The sequence below is a fragment of the Polyodon spathula genome, chromosome 20 (assembly GCF_017654505.1).
Source record: "Polyodon spathula isolate WHYD16114869_AA chromosome 20, ASM1765450v1, whole genome shotgun sequence".
NCBI classification, from domain to species: domain Eukaryota; kingdom Metazoa; phylum Chordata; class Actinopteri; order Acipenseriformes; family Polyodontidae; genus Polyodon; species Polyodon spathula.
This window is the reverse complement of record NC_054553.1, coordinates 8,205,332-8,223,163: the sequence shown is the minus strand read 5'-3', so window position 1 is coordinate 8,223,163 and position 17,832 is coordinate 8,205,332.

The following is a 17,832-nucleotide window of genomic DNA, read 5'->3' as shown; positions in this document are numbered from 1 at the left end:
GTGCCAAATAAAGGTGCTTCCACCAAGTATTAACTCGGGGGGGGGGGGGGTCATTAAAAACCTTTTTCCCCCTTAACAGTGTGGAGTATGGTGTGTAGGTAAGTGGAAAAAAAATCCTCATTTAAATGTATAAAAATCTGAGGCACTGACACAACAAAATGTGAAAAAAGTTTAAGGGGGAGTAGACTTTCGATAGGCAGTGTATTAACCCCCCCCCCCCCCCCCCCCCCCCGCCATTATATTAAATATTTATTTGAAATTATTTCTTCAGGTCTAAAACAATGATTTTTATGATGATTACCATTGTGTTAATTGTTCATCCAATACTGTGAACTAACTAGAATTGTACAAACGTCCTCATTTCACTGAAATCATATGACAATATTGGCTTTCAGCTTGGTGTTCTCTCCTACTTACACTATCTAGTAGCAGGTTAAACCAGAATTCAGTGGTCACATTGTCATGTCATTTAAATAGAATCAAGAAGTCTGCTCAGTTTTAGGCAGTAGGAATTCTCCAGACACACTCAAAGCAAGTTCCAAGTCAGGTAAAAACAGAGATGGAGAAAAACGATAGTTTTGTGTTGCAGATGGAAACATGTAATATGTCAGGTATGAAAAAAAGGCAGTTAGAATTCTCCAGACCTGCTCAAAGAAAGATATGGAGAAAAATGATAACTCAGTATTGAAGCATCCAAACAGAAAACCATTCTGAATGGTTATAAATATCATGAAAAGACAGATGGCATACATAGATGGAATGACATTTGAAGCTATATGCTTTTTAAAAAGAAATGTAAAGCTCATACTAACCATACCAGTTACAAAAGCCTGATCAAAAAGTCAGCCTTCAAAAATAAACTGCTTCTACACACATAATTAAATTGTGAACAGAATTCCAGAACTGCAGCACATAGAAGCTAAAAGCCATACCACCACTGCTTTTTAAACCCCCATTTTAAATACATGGATGGAAATCAAAAGGCTATCAGCAGCAATGGACAACTTTGATGCTTAATGAAGGAAGAACTTTTTTGTCTTTTTTTAGTTGATTTCCAGAGGGCACAACAGGCATTTACTGGCCTGCTGTGTTAATGACAATCAATTGCAAAATGCTTTTTGAAAACATTTGACTTACTGTATTCACTTAGAAATGCCTAAGTGTACAGTAGCAGCTAGTGCAACAGCAGTATACATGGTTTTAATGGTTTTTAATCTTAACATATAAAAATGCCCCCGAAACACCTCTTACAGTACTAGAAATGCTATAACTGACAAGTTCACAGTTATGTTTTATACATGCTGATCCCATCATGTACATCCCTCCTTTGGATGTACATTAGGGATGCATTGTAATTAGAAATAAAATATGTGCTTCTCAGCACTGCATTCAATTCCACCGACTGCATAATAATACCAATTAATCCAATGAAGAATAATGCTATCGCCTCTGTGAGTTTTGGACATGACAATTTATAATCACATGGGAAAATGATAACCAGATTTATGAATATTTTTAAATGAAAACACTTCAATCATAATGTAAGGCAGAAGAGTCCAATGTTGACTTTAATTTTGATTGCTAGGAGTCATTAGTCAGTTAAAGTAAAAGTGCTGGGTTTAAATTAAAGCCATTTGTTGAATGACTAACTAAAATAAATGGCAGAAGTTAGTCAAAGGGATGAGAACATGCCATTATTAGTAAAGCTATTTAAAGATAATCCTAGTATGGGTATGACAGTCCATATACCAATTATGTTAACTGATGTATTTTTGTGTTTGTAAATACATTTCTATTTAGTCATCACTGACTTTTTAAAAGTCAGGAGTTTAAGGCCTAAATGTGGCCTCAACAGAGCTCTCAGAAACATGTCACACCTTAGACTATCTAGTTAAGCATAGTGTAACGTCTAAATTCACATACTCTGAACACGATTTCTTAATCCACGATTCGAAATAAACTGTTTAATTGTTTCATTTCAGGTTCAACAACCCTGTACAGGATTCACACAAAACAAATAGAAAGACATTTTTTTTAAAAAAAAACATTGTATATCTGTATAAGGTCATCAGTTCAGATACAACAGAACCATTTAATCATTCTAACCTGTAACCAGCCTCCTGCAACATTCCACCCCTAGTTGATTTTAGAAACACCACATTTGTTGCAGGAGCACTGGTTAATAGTTACGCCAGAGCTGTTGAGGCCTAATTGAGACTTTAAATTGCTGAGGTTTGAAAACATAAGGAAAATAGCCTTCAACTAATGGGTATTGCAGTCAGGTGATAGGATTGTGCTGAGCTTAATATAAAAGCTGCTTTAGGCCTCCGTAGCTCTGACGTCAGCACCCCGCCCCTCGTGGGCTAGGGCGTCGACTCCTAAAGGACTGTAGAGGTCTCTCATCTAGAACCAAAGAGTGCAGTGCGTAGACTCCTGCGAGGCGAAGAGATCTACGTCTGCTCTGCCGAGTCACTCCCAGATGCGTTTCACCACCCTGGGGTGGATGCCATTCTGAGGCCAAGGGACCTCCTATGGAGAGGAGATCTGTGGTGTGGTTGAGTCGGCCTGGTAAGTGGACTGCTCGAAGAGAAACCAGCCGGGGCTGCGACTACAGTAACAGCTGAACCGCCATGTGGTGAAGGCTCGGAGATCTCAGGCCGCCCTGGCGGTTGATACATGCCATGACCGTGGTGTTGTCTGAACGCACCAGCATGTGTTTGTTCCGGACCACCGGAAGAAAGTGCTGTAGGGTGAGATCTACTGCCCTGAGTTCCAGGACGTTGATGTGGGCTGAGGCCCAAGGCCCCGTCCACACTCCCCTAGTCCCCACACCGTTCCAGACTGCGCCTCAACCGTGGTTGGAGGCATCTGTGGTGATTACTTCCCTCTGGAAGATGGGACCCGTGGTTGCCCCCTGACGAAGGTTGGAGGGGATCCTCCACCAGCGCAGGGTTCTCCAGCAGGACTGGGATATCACCAGCCTACAATCTGTCTCGTTGCGGGTGAAGCGCAAACGAGTTGAACCAGGCCTGGAAAGCCCTTTGGTGGAGAAGGCCCAAAGGAAGAGCCTGTGAGGCAGAAGCCATCAACCCTAGCATGCGCTGACGTAGCACCATGCTTTCAGTCTCTCTCAACTTGAATAGGGAGAGGCAAAACTCTATTGTGGTAACTCTCTGAATTATTAATGTGGCCTTCATAGACACCGAGTCTAGGTGGAGGCCCAGAAAATCCGATTGCTGGCTTGGCGTGAGGTGGCACTTTTGCAGGTTCATCCTGAGACCAAGCCGCTGGAGGTGGTCTGTGACCAACGCCATAGGTGCTTCAGCTTGCTCCTGTGACTGAGCGCAGACGAGCCAGTCATCTAAATAATTCACCAGTCGAATGTCGAATCTGCAGGGGGGACAGAATGGCGTAAATACACTTGGAAAAAGTGTGAGGAGCAAGGGACAGGCCGAAGGGGACTACGCAGTACTCGTAGAACCTGCCCTGAAATGCGAAGTGAAGGTATTTCCAGTGCCTGGGCCTGATGGGTATGTGAAAGTACGCATCCTTCAGGTCCACGGTGGTAAACCAATTGCCTGGCCGAATGGCCTGGACGACATGGTGGTGCGTGAGCATCTTGAAACATAACACCCGAAGGTGTTTGTTCAGAAGTCTCAGATCCAAGATAGGGCGTAACCCGCCGTCCTTCTTGGGCACTAGGAAGTACTTTGAATAGAACCCCTCCCTGCAAGAGGAGGGATCTACTTTGCGAATGACACACTTCAAGAGAAGCACCAGGATTTCTGTGTTGAGAGCCGCATGTTGGAGCGGGTCCTTCACTGCAGTTACGATCACCCCCCGAAAAGGGGGGTGGTTTTAACTGGAACTGAAGGCTGTAACCAGCCTGCATAGTCTTGAGCACCCAACTGTCATTGGTGCTGGTTTGCCAGTATACTAACTGGGAGACAGGGTTTGAAGGCTGCTGCGGCCCTTCAGGGATGCTGAGCCTTAGACCGTGCGGGGGACGCAATCTCGGGACCCTTGTGTCGCTGACGATTGCTGCCCCCTGCCTAGGGCACCAGTTGCCCCTCTTTGCAGGCCGACCACGATGTAGGGCAGGTGCTGCCAGATGTGCTGTAGGAGCATGAGCAGGCCTGGGAGTAGGCTGTCGCCCTCACAGGGGGGAAGCCCTAGCACGCAAGGCAGGCTTCAGTGGAAGCAGCTGGGCATACTGCCTTGATGCCTCCCTGGTCTTCAGAGTCCTCTGAAGCATCTCCTCCACTGATGTGTACAGGCATGAGTGTGCACAGGTGTGCAAGGTGCATGGGAGTGCACAGGTGTGCAAGGTGCACTGGAGTGCACGGGGCACAGGTGTGCAAGGGAGTGCACGGGTGTGCAAGGGAGTGCACGAGTGTGCACGGGGCACGGTTGTGCACATGAGTGGTGAGAAGGTGTGGTGAGACACACTTGGATAATAATCCCTCAGAAAACCCAATTAAAATTTAGATCAGGAGATCTAAGCCAACACACAGGGAAAAAACTCTGTGTGAAGCTAGTGTCTGGAGCAGGCTATGGTCTAATAGAGACCGCTGCTGTAGTGTTCTCTCTGGCCCACGGCCAACACACACACACACCTTGTGTTTCTCTCTGAAAGAAAGAAAAACTAATGTTAGTACAAGTAATAAAATATACAGGTAATAACAATAAGCTCTCAACGTAATAAATAATAATAGTAAGCGAGACATATTCAAAGAGTCAGCAAGCTGAAAATAGTGAGAATGCTTGAATAAGAGACTCAGCCAAGTGCTTAAGGGGCAGTGCCAGCTGGCACACTGAATATGAGCACTAAAGGCGGGCGCAAAATTCAACCGAGCCCGATGAATTGCGTTATGAAGAACGTAACTAGGTTTTCAGTGAGATAAACCCGGGGACGGGGCAGCCGCCAGCTTCCCTGCACAATTAAGGCAACGGAGGGTACAAACACTGAATTTTATTTTTTATTTTTTAATAATCAGAGTGTACAAAAACTAGATTACACTCAATCCTGATCAGCAGCTGAAAGAAAAAAAGGCTGGGCTTCCTACGCTCTGCATAGTCATTCAGCACCCGAGGGGCAGGGCTCTGACATCAGAGCTATGGAAGCCTAAAGGCAGCTTTTATATTCAGCATAATCCTATCACCTGACTGCAATACCCATTAGTTGATGGCTATTTGAGAATTGAAAGTCTTGCATGTGATGACTGAAACAGAAACCTATATCCTGAATTGAATTTAAGATGGCTCTGATATTTCATACCCATTGAAATATGGCATGTTATTTTTTGTGTGAGACAAGAACTTTGAACCGAAGTGCAGCACCTTGTATATTAAAATACCTCCTAGCACAGTGCTTCTATTTGGAGGTGACCCATCCACGTTTGACCAGGCCAAACAGTGCTTGGCTTTGATAAAGGCAGATGAAATAGAAAGTGTAGAAGAATCTTATGCAATTGTGCCTTGGGCCTTCTTCCAAACAGTATTTCATTAATCAAAATAGGACTTAAAGACAACATGGTGAAAAGTTCATTTTGTTAGCCTCAAATGTTGCAATTTAACAGTGTTTTACTTGTGAGTACAATCAACTGGATCTGCTGATGCACATTACTAATAATACATAACAATAGCATAATGTAAGTTTACACTGCCTAAATGAATGAGCATACAGTCACACACACACACTTGGGTGCATATCCTCAGTCTGTTAGGTAGGCCTATGTTGAAAACCCTACTATTTCACCTCCCGCTCCATGAATGTTGTTCTAACCCAATACATGTAATAATATTTTACAGGCATGTTGTTTTTTTGTCTGAAAAAGAAACACGTTTTTGCATGTTTCATGTTCAATCAGTATTTATATATTGTAGCGCTTGCTAGCTGGCCTATGAGAATGCTTAGGAATATTATAGTGCTTGCTAGCTGCCTTGTCCCAGACTCCTAGCTGAAGAACACTTTATTAAGGTATACTCTAAACTCAAACCCTGGAGAAGAGACCTAGTTCAGGACTTTCCTTATGAGTCACATGCTGAAGACAGATTGCTTGGTCTAGTCTACATCTAATAATCTTGGTCCATGACCTCCAGCACCAAACTTCTATCCCCTTGATTGCACCATGCATTCAGCCTCTGTGCAACAATCAATCTTGAAAATATTTGTTTTGTGAATCAAAATACAATTGAATATGCCATTCAAGTGATCATTGAAATGCCTCCCTTTAGTGACAAAATGCTCATTGTTTCTTTTAGGCAAGTACATTAGCCCCAATGTACCAAACAAAAAGGTTAGGATCTATGAATTGGAAAAGAACAACCTTAAAACGCTGCAAGCAAGCCTTATGCAAACCCTTTAATCACATTAAAGTGAAGAGAGGCATCATCTTCCTTTTTGTCCTTTGTAAGGGCTTGCTTGCTGTTTGTTATCTTTCCAATGTGTCTTTTTTCCCCCTAAATCTGCAGAGAAGTGCAAATATCACTGGAAGCAAAAATTTCCTCTGGGGTTTCCCTTTTTGAGATGTGTCACTGCCACTTTTCAAGGAACCCATAATGAGAATGTAGTCAGTCTGCCTCCCGCTGACAAAGAAAAAGAATAAACACCCCCCCCCCCCCCCCCCCACAAGCATTTTTAATTAAAGGTTTCCACCTTGAAGAGAAAATTAAGGTGAAGTTTAGTCAGTTGTGACAGGTGTCGCTGAAACACTTCTTACTAGGGATCATATCTGGTGAAGTAAAAAATTTATTATTTTTTTCCCCGTATAGTGTTAGGAATGGATAAAATGGAGAAATGTGAAATTGTTTCTAAAATGTCATCAAACGGTTCAAAAACAAAAAACCATCATTTGTGAAGAAAATCAAGTTATAACAAAAAGGCAAAACCACAAAGAAAAAGAATAAACACCCCCCCCCCCCCCCCCCCCCCCCACAAGGCATTAAAGCAAAGGAAGAAATGGGATCTCTTTATGAATGCAGCTTTCACCCACGCTTATCCAGCATTTGTGAAGAATGTGTTCAAGTATAGACACTTGCCATTTAAAAGGCCACATCACAATCAAGAGACACAATCTCTTGATTTACAGTAGTTGTCTTTTAACACTTGTTTGGTAGGCTATCTAAACTGTCCGATTTAGTAAAATTTATTATTTTATTTAATATTGTCAGTATGATCCTTTTTCAGGAATGGATGAAAATGAATTGGTAAAAGCTCTAGTTTCTAAACTGCATGGAGACCCTGTCAATGTTAAACATTCCAATGTTAAACACTCCAGGGCTTATACGCTTGGAACACACATTTCAAAAATGTAGAATAGTTTAGTACGATGATGGAACGATGACATCAGCATTCTAGAAAAAGAACATTCCATTCTGGATGACAACAGTCGTAAATGTGGCCGTTGTTATGCTTGGATAGAGGATCTCTGTGCGATTTAAAGGGAACTTCAATACACTACTCGTAAGTGGTTTACTTGTGCTGTAAAGTAGTGTCTGTCTTCAGTGCTATAGACTATAACAAAAAGCTTTACTGCGATCTAAATTTTTTTATATAATAGAACCATAATACTGCAAATGTATAGAAGAGGATATAGTCGAAGCGGTCATACAAGCACAGGGGGTGGGAATTGCATTTTATTAATTCACGTGCAGTTGTACCGAGACTCCAACTGAATGATTGATTAGCAATCGAGTCTTGATACAGCTGCATAAAAGCTACATGGTTTCAATCACTCAAAGTTGTGTGTTCGTGAGTGGAGAATGGGAGAGAGAAGGAGTTTTTTGGGGGTTTTGAGAGCAATTGCTACAGTGTGTTGGAAGTGCCAGCACTGTACTTGTTTGTCTGTTGGTCCACTGTCTTGTTTAGTGTTGTCCGTTTTGTTTACCTTTTTATTTTGGCCTCAAGTGCCGTGTCCTGTTTTGTGTGTTTTGTTTAAACCTTTTTTGTTTATTATTTGCAATAAAACCCTGGACTCCGTAGAATCACAGATTCACCATCCTGCCATTGTTGTTCTTCCAGAGAATCGTCATGAAATTTGAAAGTAACATTAGGCTATTAAAAGGAAAATATGCTGTAATTTCGACTTTGGCCCCAGCTGCACATAACAAAGGGGAAATAGGGTCCAATGTACATACTAAAACTAATAGAAACAGTTTTCAGATGGAATGAAACTACATTTTTTATATATTTGAAAACATTATTTATATATATATATATAATTATAATATATATTCTATATATATATATATATATAATAGATATATACTATATATATATATATATAATGCTCTCCGACAGCAAGTTCATACCTGTTCCTGTGAATAATCGCAAAGGCTACTGCAGTTGAAATGTTGGTAGTTTGAAAATGAATCCTACATCCCACCATAACACAAAACTACACTGTGTGTTTGTAACAGTTTTCTGTTACTCCACTTGTTAAAAGATTGTACAAGGGTCTCACTGCTAAAGTTGTTCCATTTGCTGTTTTGAAGGCTGATATTCAGCATTGTTGTTATTGTTCCCACTAAAATAATATGAAAGCTGTTATCAAAATACTTAAAACATACAGAAAAGTGGAGGAAAGGACATAGATGTACAATACATGGACTTACATGTATATTACTAGAGCCCCGTGTTTATCGCACATAGGAAATAGCATGAAATAAAATGAAATGCAACGATTAAACAATGCTGCAAATAATTTGAGCATGAGGGGATGTACGCAGCTGACAGTGACAAAATAATGATGTGCAGATTTTGCAACTGTTGGCTGGAATGGGAGTCTTAAGATACCGTCTCTAAGCATTAGCTGTGATTTCCTTTTAGTGAAAATATGACTTGTTTGCTTGTATTTTTTGTTAGTATTTCAAGTGATGCAAACTTTGCACTGGAGGAAATGCTGTCTTGGTATATATATATATATATATATATAATGTTATATTTTTATTTTATCTTATTGTATTTTTATAGAGGGCATAGGCAGTATTTACTGTAATCAGGCAGTTAAGAGTTACCATTATTGCCGCTAATGAGAAACTGTGGTAACTAAATTATTTTTCTGTGCAAGGTCTGTTTATGTCAAAATGCTAAAAAAACAAAAAAACAAAAAAAAAAAGAAAAAAAGCAGATAGTGTTTAATAAAAAATATGTATGTGGTTAAGACATGATTTATACTATACTATTATTGATATACATCTATTTGAGTTGTTTTATTAATGCGTATCTGTAATAAAATGAAATTTGAAAAATAAAACAAAATTTGTGAAAAATAAAACGAAAAATGATGAATAAATAAATAAAATAATTTCACATATATAATATATATATATATATATATATATATATATATATATATATATATATATATATATATATATACCAGCATCGGTGCAGCCAACAAAAAGAAAAAAACGTACCTGCTCACAAATGAATCCTTAGAACGGTCAGTTCTTTCCCAAGGGAACGACACAGAGGACCTTATTATATGAGATATGTATCTTGCAAATGGTATTGTTTTTTTTTATTTTTTTTAAAGCGTAATGTTTTTATTCAGTAGCTCAGTTTTGGGGATTATCTTCTTACTCAATGTGCCAATCCCAGGAAAGCAACTAATAGAAGCAACAAAACCTTCCCTCCCACAAGCATATCGTTCAATCTCTCAGTCACTAATGTCCTTTCCTAAGAAAGAAAAGGATTATGGAGCTTATTAAGAAAAGTTTTATTTTTTTTTTGATCAAACTGACACACAAAAATGCACTATATTTGTAAGCAATTCTTTATAATTGTACTGTCATAATCCTAATCAATTTTAAGGTGCCTGTTTTGCTGTTAGCCAATCGATAGCCATGCAAATTACCTAACATGCTTTAAAAAGAGGCAAACCGAGCAGCACTTCATTTAAAATGAAATAGAATGAAATACAAAGTGTCTCAGAGCAACCGTTTGAGGCAAAATACAGAAAGCAGACGCTATTGAGCTGCAGCCATAGCAGGAGTAAGAAACAGAAGAAAAAGCATGGTTAACAAATCTAACGGCTTCATCTCATAACTTTAACTGACTAAGTGTCCATTAACTAGGGAGAATGGATCGATTTCTCTGACATTATTAATTGTTACACAACTATTTATAACAATATTGATGCCATTTTGATAAATTGGTTACTTGTAGACTATTTTGAGCCTTCTGAAACCTACATAGCTGTGGTATGTTTAAAAAATGGAGCTAATTGTGCCTGCTGATATAGCAGCAGGTATAACAGATGGTATAATGGAATAAGCTTTCGTGACTCACATCACTGGAAATGACTGTAAAGAATCCAAACAACAAAGGAAGAGCAGTCTTTTTAAGACGTATTTTATTTGTACTGAAATGAGGTAATTAGACAAATTAGAAAGCCAGTTCACATGTATCACATTTAAATTCTTAGAGGATTAGCAATTTGAAAGAATTTCAATAGACTGAATAGAAGGCAGTAGTCATTTTTCCTCTGTGCTCTGTCCATCCATTCCTATTTCAGAGTGAAAAACCAGATCTCACACTCGACTGACCGAGTGCTGAAGAAAACAAATCTATAGCGAGAAAACTGGCAAACAACGGACGAAAGGTTGCTTAACACCAAAAAACAAGATGCAGGTACAAACAGTTGTCTGTTGTGTGTTTATGAAAGAAAATAAAGAAAGGATGTACTGATTATTGTATTTACAATTGGAAACCATACATTATTTAGTTTTAAGTCTGTATTTCTGATTTAGAAAAAGGGCCAGAGAAATCTGGAAGCAAAATTTGGTGTATTATATAGAATAAGTCAGAACTGGAGCCTTCGGTATAGATTGTATTGTATAGATTGTGGTAATGTTTTTGAGAAGATGGAAATGTAATTCACACCTAGTCTGCATCCCCTCAATGCATTTTAAAACATCTCCAGGAATAGCACCTAACTGAAGTACAAAAAGTGATGATGATATATACCGTAGATAATCAAATTTATTTATTTTATTTTTTTATTTAGTATCTTCAGGCCAATAAATATTAAAGGATCACATAAAGAATGTTTGCTCTAATGGATCTTAGATACTCAAAAATTTTATTTTAAAATATTGGCCAAGTGAAATGATGCAGCACGTATGTGACAAAGTGATGCTAGAAGGCAAACAGCACTCCAAGAGCATCTGAAAACATTCAGAGGCTCAGTGGTGAAGGGGAGTTATTCCATACAGAGGTCAGAGATCTCACAGGAAATAGACCCTCTTGTGTTGTAAATGACAAAACCAGTGGGTTCAAAATGCCTTTACTCAGGTCAGGTTATATACTGTTATAGAAAAAGTGTTTTTTAAAAAAAAGTTTAAACTAAAAAATGGATGGTCAGACATCATTAGCATGTTGTTCTGTGTATGTTCTGTTCCTGTTTTTCCAGGTTAATTTCAACCAATTGCTAATACAATTGCATAACCAAAACTAATATAAACCCTTTTTTTCACCCTGTACTGTACAATTTCGCAATATAATTTCATACCAGTTTAATATCTTATGTGTTTGTTTTTTTAAATAATCATCTATTGTTTCTGCTGTGATCATTAAAAACTAAGCTTATTAAGTCCTTTGTCACCCAAAGCAAGGTCCTATAAGCTGAATTCATGAAGTGATTTTAAGAATGAACAGACCTGTAATTTCAGCCCCTCTGCAACTGTGAATGGTAAATTTCTACACAATCACAAGTCCACAGGGAGGTGAATTTACAGAGCCTCACCTTTTATTAGTCATTTTCTCAAAGCACCTCACTTTAGTAATTTAGATTTTAGAAGCAGACCAGGGTGGTTGAAAAGGGGCATTTATGTGTAACAATGAGTTGAAAGTGACCCTGCTGACTTGCTTGAAGTTTACTATATAAAAAATAATTAAGAAGGAAAATTACACAGAGCTTTTTGGACCAAAAACTTCTAAAATACACAAGAAATACTCACCAAAACAGCACCATTACAGACAATACCATCATTAAAATTATACACATCGTGACAGTACGTGGCAAGGTTTTCTCATTATGCCCATTTTGCATAAGTATTGTTGAACTATAAAGTTGAAATTAAAAAAAAAAAGGCATATTGTAAGTTTACAAACCTAATGTAACAAACCACTGGGGAATTGATCATATTGTGTTCATTGTATGAAAAGTAGTTGCATATCTTTATACATAATTCAAAAACAGCAAAGAGCTATATAGTCAAGGAGAATCAAGATACTCATCAAATCACTAGAAATACCGAAAAATAAAAGTAATCAATAAACTGAAAACTCGCTATTTTAATGTGTGTGTGTGTGTGTGTGTGTGTGTGTGTGTGTGTGTGTGTGTGTGTGTGTGTGTAGAAGTCATTCTTCTGGCTCCAAAATAACCCTGATAGAGAAGCCAGTGTGATTGACATTCAGAGTGGCCAATAGTAATACATTACAGCCCTCACTAATTCTGACTACCAAATGTAACCCATTATCCTCAGCAGCAAAGACAAAACTTATCAAAAATGCTTTAAAAATCTTTCAACTAAAACATGAAAAAAAAAGTTGATCTAAAAAATAGTTAGTATTTAAAAAACAGTATTTGAGAACATCAACAAATCCAGTAACTTAACCGTAAATCGAAATAGCTATTAAACACTGACTTTAAGTTTTCTAAATAAAAGCCAGTGGATATAAAGAGATTTGCAATATACTGGTATAATCAACATAGCGCATTCTGTACTTCTACTTTTCAGTAAAACAAAACAGGCACAACATTCATAGGGATATGATCTGTGATACTGATATGCACCAAGAAGGTAGGAGGACCTTAAGAGCTTGGTAATAGCACATCCCAGTGCAATTTCAAAAGACAATTGTTTATTGAAAACAATGAACCAAACATTCTAAAATAAATGCTAAGTAGCACATTAGATAAGAGAAAAGGAACAGTGTACATCATTAACTAGCATTACACACCAAAGGTTCACCTTTTAAGATTTCTGTCTATCAATAAATCATACTTGTTATGCCAGATAACGTTTGGATCATGACCAGCAAGCGCATATGCTCACATAAAACACATCTCTGATGGATCTCTGGATCAGAGGTCATTGAATAATGAGGAGCTGTCATGAAGGAAAAGAAATGGCCATTAGTCCCACTAGTCTGAATCTTTTTGTCATCACACATGCATTTGCAAATTCTATTCAGGCCTGAACTCAACAATAACAACAACTCCCAAACATAGTTTTAATGAAAGCAGTTTTAATGAAAAGATACTGCACGTAACCAGAATGGGCCCCTAGACATACCCCAAAAATAATCAAAAGTAGCTGACACTGAGAATCAAAGCCAAAGTGGTATTCATAGACTTAGACATCTTAGCACAGGCATTTCTATTAGCGACTCAGAAACTACACAGGACTGCTTCCTTTCCTAACAGGCCACACAGCTGAGCAGTCAACCAGATATAATACAGCTCCAAGTCTTATTTAAAGGCCGGCTCAAGCCAATCTGTGCAGTGATGTGCAAAACTAATAAAACCTATACTGTTGATAAGAAAATTTCACACCCAATGTCAGGGCGATACTTAAGCGATGCAAAAACTAAAATAGAATTGAATCCTATTTTTAGCAAATATGTTCCACAACACAAGGGGACTGAGCAATCACAGCTCCAAGAAATAACAGATTCTAAAAATGAACTGGATAAAAGGATATATTTTTATATTCATAATTGTATGTCTAATTAGTCTGAGTTATATTTCAAAGGCCGTTCAAATTACAATTATGTTTTTTTATCACATCTTTTTTTTTTACTGTGATTGTGGTTGATCAGGTGTTTAAATGAATGAATTATTATGCGTTACAAAAACATGAAGGTGAATATCATGGAGTGCCTTGTCAAAGAAGTAGATATACTTGGTGTGTTATTTACAGATACCAATTCACGGTACGCCTGCAAAGGCGGAAGGGGAATGGAGTGCTTGTATGACTTGGGCAACAGAGTGTTAGTTACAAAGTCGAACAGACAGGACAGGTCCCCTACTGCTTGAAGATCCGTTAGCTGCTTGAACGGTTGTGGAGAGTAGGGGACAACATGGATAGAGGAAATCCCCCCCCTCGGTGGAGGGGCAGCTTTCCTGGTGGTATGGAGTCCCGGCTACCCGGGGGGACAAAAAGGTACCCAGACCTGGAAAGGAAAAAGATCTAAACAAGTCCTGTCCTTAGAACCGACCTCCATCAGGCGTGAGCCCCGAAGTGAGGGCCGGGCACCCGTTGGATACCCGCGGGATCTGGAGGAAAATGAGAGCGGGTTAAGAGAAAGGCGTATAGATTAGAGCCTCGCTGAGGCTAAAGTGCACGAGTTACGAAAGAATAGGTGTGGCTGGGGGTCCCATCTGACCTACAAGGAACCTGGGCGGCGGAGCTAGGCCTGGCCGGGGGAATGAGACTCACCCACCCCCCACCCCCCCCCCCAAAAAATGGACCCCCGGCTCCCCGCAGAACCGCACCCGTGGGACAGGAAAGCCTCACATAAACGTGAACTGGAAAAGAAAAAGGACATGGAGAGGTTAGTACGGACAGGCTATGGATTGGAGGCTGTCTGCACTGAGGAGAGAAGTCCGAAGAAGTCATCCTGACATAGGTCTCTATGGCAGAAGAAGACCAACGTCCCAGGGATTTAATTGTGCGTTGATTAACCCCTGCTCATGCAGCTGAGGTGGCAGCTCCGATCCAGAATGAATGAGGAAAATAGGACTGGGAAGAAAATCCGGCTCTTGTCAGGAGGGAGGAGAGGTAGGAAGAGAACCAGTGTCTAGAGATACTAGAACCTGAGTGGTCTGAGAACAGAGGATCTGAGGGAAGACAGCTCTTGGTTGCGAGATACCTGGTTAAAGCAGAGCTGGGGCAGAGAGAGGAATTCATCTTTGACAGCTGGATGAAGTGACCTTTATGGAGTTGATCCGCCTTTGCAGGACCTCAGGAGAAGGATAAAGTTATCACCAGGAAGCTGGGATAGGTCAGAGCTTCGCAAGCCAAGTGCTGGAATTGTGGATGGAGAAGGAACCGAGAATTCCAAACAACAAAGGAAGCCGAAGAAAGCATAGACACAGCACCTCCATATTGGGGCCATCTGATGGATTAAAGCAGCCGTTCCTGAGCGAGAAGATTAGAAGTCAAAGGGCATCCAAGGATCTTGGTAGCCTGGAAGGCATGGCTGCTGGTAGAGCTCTTTCCATGCTGCGGAGAGTCAGGGGGATAGCCTGGATGGACAGAAGCTGTGGAGCAGGGATGGGCGAAAGATGGAACTGATGTTGAATGCCAGAGATGTAGGATCTGATAGATAAAGAGAGGAGGTTCAAGGAGACCCATAGGTAGGTAATGATTGCGAGGAAGTGGTCTAGGTTTCTAACTGAATAAGAGATCCAGTTCTGGGTGCAGAATAGGAGGAATGTTGACCAGGCGGTGGAGTAGGCGGACTGGATGGAAGGAGCTAAAGCCTCAGACATGAACTGTCGTGCTGAGCAGAGGAGACTGGAGAGAGTTCAAATGAATGTCAGGTCCTTGAAGGGGGGACGAGAGTCCATGCTGGGAACCAGGCTCCGTAACTTGAGGACCAATTGCTCCTTTAATGCGGCTAACGTCACTTCTAAGTACTGCTCCTTAGAGTAGCTATCCAGCATTCTTCCCTCACTGGGATGACAGTGAAGACGTGTCTTGGTCCGCTGCCAAAGCTTCTTGCATCAAGTATGACTGTTTCACATTCAGCATATGTAGCTCTTGCAGTCCAGCAAGAGCCGCGCGTGGCCTTTCCCAAAACTGCATATCTAGACAAATGATTTTCTAGAAAAATAAATAGTTATACTCTACACATGTTTTATACAGTGATTTTATACAAATTAAACATGGCTATACATAATATACAGTTTATCAAAAATAACCTACACATTAGATTTCATCAGAGTCGCTTGTTCGATAATTGCCGTGGATCTGTTGTGTTGTCCCACAGGAAACCACATTGCATCTGATGTGTGTCTGCCTTAAGTCTTAAAATAAAGAAAACTATTATTTACATTTTCAGATATCATATGATCCTTGAAAAATGTCACACAGTCTCCTGGGAGTTTACTAAAGGAGACTGTGGTCAATAGTTATATCGATATGATCTTAACTTTTAATATGGCTGGCCTGTTGAACTAACTAATACCAATCCCATACATATTTTTCCTAACCCCAGTTGCCAGATCAATATGTTTTTTGACAAAAAAGGTGTCAATTTAAACTGTTAAAGGTATGTTTTTATATATCAAAAGAAGCTAATAGCAGTTTATTTAAGAATATTTGTTTGTTTTTACTACAACAGCAGATCATGACTTGCTAGTAAATGATGCTCAAAGATAAATAGGATTTAAAAAGTAAGTAGTGGGGTACCGAAAAATATAGCGTTACACGTCCCCACATGTTGCTAAAACTGTTTAAATAATGTACCTGTATTTAACATCTGACAACTTTTTACATGTATAACTTTAAACTATGTTTCAAAAATCTTTTCAAAATGTCCGCTCTAGTACAGTGGAGTTTTGAGGCCATAAATTCTATAGAATCATAAGTATCGCTTTCAACATACAACAAGGTCCTCAATGTTAAAATAAATAAATAATTTAAAAAATGTTAACAAAATGCACAACAAAAACAAATATATGGGTAATTTAGTTAGTTGATCTACTTAATATAATATTATTGTTTTGAGGCTTTATTTCAATTATGTCACCACCATTGCAATATTGACTCAATTATCTTCCGGATCACTGGTGATATCTTATTCTGTATTGAAAAAGGAAGTGCGGGATGTGAATTCTCTGCAGTGAAGGAGTTGGATGTTTGGTTGACCAAGAAGACTAGAGAAGAGGGTTATGATTTGAACAGTTGTCTTTAGTTTTACAAACCCATTCTGGTGGCTTACAAAGGATAGCCTATGTGGGTTACAGCTACCCTCATAAGTGTAATAACCAAAGCACTTGCTCATGAAGTATTCTGTACAATAATATATTGATGGAAAAGAAAGTATTGGTATGTGTAAAACTATATTTAACAACTGAAATCTGATTACTTTCCTTAGATCAAGTTGCTTATAGAGGAAGTCTCATTGGGCCTTTGTAACATTCATTATAAATGCACATCATATGGCTTTTTTTTTTTTTTAAATCATACCTGCCTTTACTTGTTATAGCTATCCACATATTCTGACTGCTGTGCTGTAGGACCCAAACATGTTGGACAGCTGGGTTTCATGTTGCACGCAAAATGTCGTTGCTGTTTTCATTCCTCAAATCTGTGTGGATGCTTAAACTGCCATTAAATCACCTTGATTCATCTAACCAAAGCCCCTTCTTAAGAAAAAAAAAAAAAAAACCTGAGTCCTGAAACTGATTTTATTTTTTCACTGTGACCATGTGGAGGTCCAATGCTTCCCAACAGTTCATTTCAGCCTGTGGGAGGAGCCTCTGTTTTCCCATCTCACAACTGCAAGAGTCTAGTTTAATATCCCTCTCTTGAATTCAGCCGGTGCTGGTTTGGAGTATTGTTTGTATTTTACACAGGTGAACTCTCAACCACGCTTCATTGTCATTTTCCAGTAGGATTCTGGGAAAGAGAAGCACAGGTCTCATTAGGGGCTATACACAACTGAAAACACGAGGGGATTGTCAAGATAAAAAACAGGGCAAAGTCAATCAGGGGAGCAGAATTCAGGAAGAAAAAAAAAAAAACTATTTGAATGAGACCCCCCCTTTAAATGTACATTTGATTGGAAAATGTAAAGTATAATCAAACGGA